General features: G+C 43.7%; 1 long non-coding RNA gene across 1 annotated transcript in view; it reads right to left on the reverse strand.

Moving 5' to 3' along the window:
• LOC131814585 (uncharacterized) overlaps window positions 1-6604 on the reverse strand; it is a 28676-nt gene extending 22072 nt beyond the window's left edge. Inside the window, exons 1-2 of the long non-coding RNA XR_009347352.1 lie at window positions 6479-6604; window positions 5933-6077 (exon numbers count right to left, since the gene is read on the reverse strand). This is a non-coding gene — a long non-coding RNA (uncharacterized LOC131814585). The remainder of the gene's footprint in view (window positions 1-5932; window positions 6078-6478) is intronic.
• Window positions 6605-6917: the final 313 nt, after the last annotated feature.

A 6917-nucleotide genomic window follows, 5' to 3' on the forward strand; every position in this document is an offset into this window, starting at 1 on the left:
TTTATCTGCTCCCCCACCCTCATCCTCACTGTGAATGGGGAGGGATGTTGTAGGTAGTGTTTGGATAGCGTCTTAATAAAGTATCACTTAATAACACCACTATTCTTATTTGGGTACTATTTTTTTTAATAGGAGAAATTAGATCAGATAGTTGTTGCAGCTCAGACTTGAAAAAGATAAGGGAAGTTAAGTCAAAAATATTAAGGCTGAGCTTCTTAGTTTAAAAAAATAGAGAAATAATAGTGCCTGACTTTGTCTTGATTGTCAGGCATATCAATATGCCTATATATAAGACTTTGTCTTGATCAGCATATCTATGAAGATTGGAAGAATCACACAAACAGAAAAATCCTATCATAATATTTAATAAAAAATTTACCAGGTGCTGAGCAAAACTGCAAACAGCAGCCTTTTCCCTGTGTCTCACATGGCAGAGAGAGAGCACTCTCTGTCTCTTCTCTTCCCATAAGGGCATTAATCCCATCATAAGGGCTCCATACTCATGATTTCCTCTAAACCTAATTGTCTTCCAAAGGCCCCATCTTGAAATACGAGCACACTGGGAGTTAGAGCTTCAACATACGAATTTTAGGGCACACAGTTCTGTCCGTGGCAACCATAGAAGAGAGACAGTCAAATTGAGAAACTTTCATAACCTGTTTTAAATCCAGATCTTGGAAACAATAAACTTGGAGAGACTGAAGATAAGATGAAGCCGCATACTGACCTGGAAGGAGCTCCCCAGTGCTCTTTTTAGGTAGGAATGTGGTTAAAAATGGAGGAATGGCTCGACCACCCACTTCAAAGGGTCTTCCCTGGTAGATAAGAAAAGTCGTTTTTTTGTAGTTGTTGTAAATCATGCTTCTACGGTAGGACAGGGCAATGCAGTAAGAGATGGAAGCTTCATCGTGTCTTCATTCACAAAACTCCAAATACTGCATGGTAGAGATTCCGACGTTAATCTAGTTCCTCATGATTGACTTCCGTTTTCTGCAGAATTGTGGTTTTAGACATACAGCATCTACACTGAGAAGAATACCTTTAGATAATACTTTATTAATATTCGTAACCAGAATTAATTTGGGGCAGGGTCGGGGGTGGGGGCATTGTAATGACTTCTGACATCAACTATCTAAAGTTGGACCAAACTTCACAGGCGAAGGGCATGGCCACTCACAAGACTACTGCCCACTAAGACAGCAGCTGCAACTGCAGAGGTCCCCAGGTCACCCTCACCTCTGACCAACGATCTATAAATTTGAGGGTCCCCTCGAATTTATATCCACTCAGGTTCAATAAGTCACAAGAACAGTTCAAAGAACTCAGAAAACCACTATATTTTTTAATTAAAGTACTATCTCAGCAAAAGCACACAAGTCATAAAGCGAGGTCTGGGAGGTTCTATGCTCCAATCTCGCATTGTGCTTTCCCTATGGAGCCAAGTTACATCATCCTCCTCACACGTCAACAGAATACTCGATAACAGAACAACGCCAACTGGGGAGGCACACTCAAGCTTTGGTGTCCAAAACTTTATGGGGATTTCATTACATAGTTAATCACTGTCAGAATCAACTGCTGAGCTCAATTTCCAGCCCCACCTTCCCTCTCTAGAGATCTATCACTGTGGCTCAAAGCCCCAACCCTCTAGTCACATGGTTGCTCCTTCAGGCATAGCCCGCCTCTCATCTTGAGTCATCTCATCAACACAAACCATCAGGGACCCACCCTAAGTCAGACTGTTAAACTATCAGGACTGACCATAAAGAGCAAAGACACTTCCTATCAGGAAATTCCAGGAGTTTTGAGGCGATGTCCCAGAAACCAGAGATAAAAGAAAGCCCAATTCTTTATTATACAGGCTACCCCCTGGCCTTTGGCTATGGTTCTTTCTATATGCCTAACATCTGGAGTAGCCAATGTGGGGTAGGTACAGGAGGCTTTTGACCCAATGTCACAGTACTTTTGACCAATATCAGTATTATCTCACCAACAATGCACTGTTCCACCCTAAGTGTGATACATGTAATCTGAAAAATAAGGATAAAAAGATCTGGCATATTACTGGAGTCCCACTAAGCCGTTGTGCAACAGAACCAACGGGAATTCACTTTGTGGTGAGTCACAGACACACCAGGTGGAGTTGTTGCACAAAGTGAACTTTATTTGCAGCAAATAAGGAGATCACAGGAGTAACTTCCAAATCCAGGACTCCCTGAGCAAGGGTGGATGGGTTCCCTTTACTGAGGGTTAGGACGAGTATTTAGGGAAGCTGTAGTATGTAGAGGCTGGCATAAGGCAGTGCACGTGCCTTAAGGAAACACACCTATACACGTTGCATGTTACATAAATGAGGCTTATGCGCATTTTAGCATTTTGGTATTATAATGGGGTAAATGTAGTTGTTGGTCATTCAGAGGTCACTCATGCACAGGCCTGAGTCAGAGGTTTAGCTCAAACTGGTCTGGGTGGTCTGGGCCAGTGGGAGGTCTGGTCAAGACAGCTGCTATCACCAGGGGGGTGGTTTTGGTTTCCATTTGCCTAAGTTAAGAGATGAACTAAAAAGAAGAGCTTAAGGGAAAATGTGGAACAGAGGTCGGTGAATACGCTGGTGGGCACTCAAGGCCAGGTCTTGGGGTCTAGCTGGTGACAATTAGCAGTCAGTCCATTTCCATTATATCATATAACCAAAATGTCTCTCTGGGCAAGATTCAAGTTTGCTGGCTTCCATGTGATCAACTCATTTTCAAAAAAATAGAAGTTATGGGACCCCTGGGTGGCTCAGTTGGTCAAGCCCAACTGCATTTGGCTCAGGTCATGATCCTAGAGTCCCAGGATCTAGTCCTGCATCCGGCTCCCTGCTCGGCAGAGCATCTGCTTCTCCCTCGGACCTCTCCCCTCTCATGCTCTCTCCTCTCCTTCTCTCTCTCAAGTAAATAAAGAAAATCTTTTTTAAAAAAATAGAAGTTGTCTCAGAAATATATGTCATCACTGTTTTAGGCATCTGGTATAACTGAGCTAAAGGACAATATAATCACTTGCTCCGAGCCTCTCTCCAGGTGTTACTGTGATACACTGGAATTCCCTGACTGGGTAACCCATTCATTCATTTTTCCCTTAGCTATTATCTCTCCCCTCCATTTGTACCCGAAATGTTGGACCTTTGGAAAGGATGTTTGTTGCAGCTGCTGAGCTGGTGTAGATTGCCAGATACACTCATTCAGCAAGAGCTCTCGCTCCCCGCCATCTACTGCCATCCATACGGGGAATGATTATATATGTAGGGAATGAACAGGCTACTTCTACCACTAGGAGGTACAGCTGCATTAACTGTCAAGGTCAGTTTTACCAGATGTGGTTAAGGCACGGTCCAACCCATCAAGCCCTTAAGAATTCTGACCCAAGTGTGCCTGGGTGGCTCAGTGGGTTAAGCCTCTGCTTTCAGCTCAGGTCATGGTCCCAAGGTCCTGGGATCGAGCCCTGCATCAGGCTCTCTGCTTGCCAGGGAGCCTGCTTCCTCCTCTCTCTCTGCCTACTTGTGATCTCTGTCTGTCAAATAAATAAAATATTAAAAAAAAAAAAAAAAAAAGAATTCTGACCCAAAGGTTTCAAGGTACATTATAGTTTCCTGTTTACAAACCATCCCTGTTTCCAGGACTTGCAGTCGTATCCCCCATCCTAGGACCACCGCATTAGTAAGGAAAAGAACATTTGGGATGATGTGGGGAAGAAAGAAAAAATATAGTCATTGTCATACCATGATCCCCCCCCCCACCCGGTTCTTTCCCCCAGATACACCAGGAAAGCAGAGGCATTCATGTAGTGGGGCCCTCCCCTGGCTTCCTTCATGTGGAAGGTGAGCTCACACCCAGGAAAGTACGTAGGCCGGTCCTTCGTGTCTGTATCTCCTGCCGTCGGTCTTCGACAGCCAGTGCTCCAGCTACCCTCCCAGTTCTCTCTTAAACTGCTCATCTGAAGAGAGATCTCCTCTGCCCATGGCTAGACAATATGGACTCTAAAATATGTTCCTTAGTCTGAAGAATTGTGATTCAGTGATCCAAGTTGTTGCAGAGTTTTCTGTTCTGGTCCTATTAAACCATTTCTAGCATTTACATGTATCACCAAGTAGGCAAAGCCTTGTCCGAAGTGTCTTCCTTTCTGGACCATTTGCAGCCTTCTGGAGCTACTAGTATCGGTCCAACTTGCCAACTATGTGTGGGGCCTTCCCCCAGGGAATCTGCCTCATAGCCATCTGCAATCTCTGCCTCTCTCTTCAGCAGACAGAATAGTTCCAACGGAGAGAGCAGCGCCCAGAAGGTTCCGTGGTAAGACAGAACTTGTTGGTACAGCCACATGCTGCTGGGGGACTGCAAGGTGGCCCCTGTGAGCAGGGATCCTCTTTCCCGTAGGGTTATCTCCGAAAACATTTTAAAAGCTGTCAGACCTTATCACCGCTTGGATAGTGCCCTGGAAACAGCTACCAACTGACCAACAGATAACTGTTTGGTTTACGGAGAGCAGCTCCACAGCAAGTGATAAGCGTTAAGTTTGAAAGGCCACCGCCTGATCGAAGAAGGTAAAAGACTGATCACCTTTTACCTGGTGCTGTCACAAATGGCAAATGCTGGTTCCTGCTCCACATACCAGCAGATCCATCCAATGATGGAAACAAAATATCTGCTAGTTTGTATACTTAATAGTAACTGCTCATCCACACTGCAAGACACTGATCTAATTAGTAGGATTTTTTTATCTGTCAGAGTTACCAATGGAGCAGAATGGAATTTCCAGAAATCTATATAAGAATCTGATGTCTCTAGGGCACCTGGGTGTCTCAGTTGGTTAAGCATCTGCCTTGGGCTTAGGTCATGATCCCAGAGTCCCAGGATCAAGCCCCACATCAGGCTCCCTGCTCACCAGAATGTCTGCTTCTCCCTCTCCCTCTGCCCCTCCCCCGCTTGGGCTCACTGTCTCTGCCTCTGTTGGATAAATAAATCTTCAAAAAAAAAAAAAAAGAATTTAATATACAATAAAAGTGGCATTTCTAGTCATTCTAGATAAGTATTTGGTAAATGTTATCAGGCTAATTGTTAACCAGTTGGGGAAAAATGTAGATCTTGATTAATCCTCTATCAACAGATAAAGATCTAAGTTATTCATTTAAAGAATGTGATAGATAAACCATAATTTATTCAACCTACTCCTTTGGTGAAGAATTGGGGTCATCACAAATAATGCAATAAACATCTTTGGACTTTCATCCCCCTTATAAAATGGGAGTTCTAAAAGTAGGAATGCAGAATTAAAATGTATATGAATGCTCAGTATTACCAGACTACTTTCCCGAATTACAGTAATGACAGGCAGAGTTCTAGGATGACCTCCTTCTCCCCACGACGTACACGCCCTGCGATAATCCCCGGTCCTCTGAGTAATGTGGATTCCCTGATTATGTCAGCCTCGTGGCTGACAGCCAGCAAGGAAATGGGAGGGGCCTCAAGTCCTGCAACTGCAAGGAAACGAATTCTGCCGGCAAGTCGAGGGCATGATGCAGCCCCAGATAAGAACTGTGGCCCTACACACATTTTTATTTCAACCGTGTATGATTCTAAGCAGAGAACCCAGCCCCACCGTCCCTGGATTTCTGACCTCTTGACACTGTGAGCTAATACGGTTGTGTCGTTTTGAGCCCCCAGGTGTGTCGTAATGTTACACAGCAAAGAAAATTAATACCGTGAGGATTTACCTTTCCAACAGCAATGCGCCAGGTACCTATTTTTCTCATCTTACCAGCAGCAAAAGTTAACTATGCATATTGTTTAACTGAGTCAATTTGATAAGTTGACTCAAGGATAAGGAAAGGTTATCTCATTTTTGATACATTTGCAGTAAAGACTCCCTTTATTTTGTATTTCTGAGTAAGACTGAGTACCTTGCCGTGTGTTTTTATTTGTTCAGATTTCCCCTTCTGTGAGTCTCCACTTCACGTACTTTGACCATTTTGTTCTTGAGTCATGCGTCCAGGTCTTGTCAAGGGCTTGAGCACATACTGAACTGACTTGTTGCACTTCCAAAATCTGTGGCGATGGAAACAATAACCCAAATGGTTTAGACATTTTGTACTCATGGCGCGACAGGAAGCATGAGTTCCATGTTCACATCTGCCTCCATTGTCCCCGGGTCCCATGTGCCGAGGGAAAGGGCTCGTGTCCAGGTCCCAGCGGAGGAACCCCACGTTTAGCAACTTCCAGTCTTTTAAAGAGCTGTAATCAGTTCTGTCCAGACTTTGCTCCACAGAGAGATACCATCTTTGTTGTCCTGGGCTGGAAGCAAATCTGCCCTTTCCCCTCAAGAAGGACACCACTTCTAGTTTTGAATGAGCCTGTGTGCTCTGCAATGCTAGAAAAGGCCGTCTGGAACGGAAGCTGACACAAGTTGTGTAAAAACACCACGGAGAATTGCCTTCAAACACACCTACCTTTTGTCCACACACTTCTCTGAGTAGAACATTCTATCCTGCACTCTAATCTGACTGATGAGATACGACCACGTCCATCCATTCAATTTGTAAACACGGGCAGCTCTCTTATGACCAGTGTTTTCTGGGAGAGAAGAAAAGAATTACACACAAGAGTTATAATCTCAAGGGCACCCGCTGTATCCCTGGGAAAAAAAAAAAAGTATTTTCAATTGTTGAAAAAAAAAGTGTTTTTGATTCTTGGGGACCCTCCTCTCCCAGTAACACAACACATCAGTTATAATAGCTAACACTTATATGACACATTTCTAAGAGCTTTACATACATAGACCCATTCAAATCTTACAACAGTGTGGCTGAAAATATCAGTATATTAAATAAGAAAAACAATAAGAGCATCTCAGTTGGTTTTTTATTTAAAAAATTTGATAAAATCGAA

The sequence above is a fragment of the Mustela lutreola genome, chromosome 14 (assembly GCF_030435805.1).
Source record: "Mustela lutreola isolate mMusLut2 chromosome 14, mMusLut2.pri, whole genome shotgun sequence".
Taxonomy (NCBI): Eukaryota; Metazoa; Chordata; class Mammalia; order Carnivora; family Mustelidae; genus Mustela; species Mustela lutreola.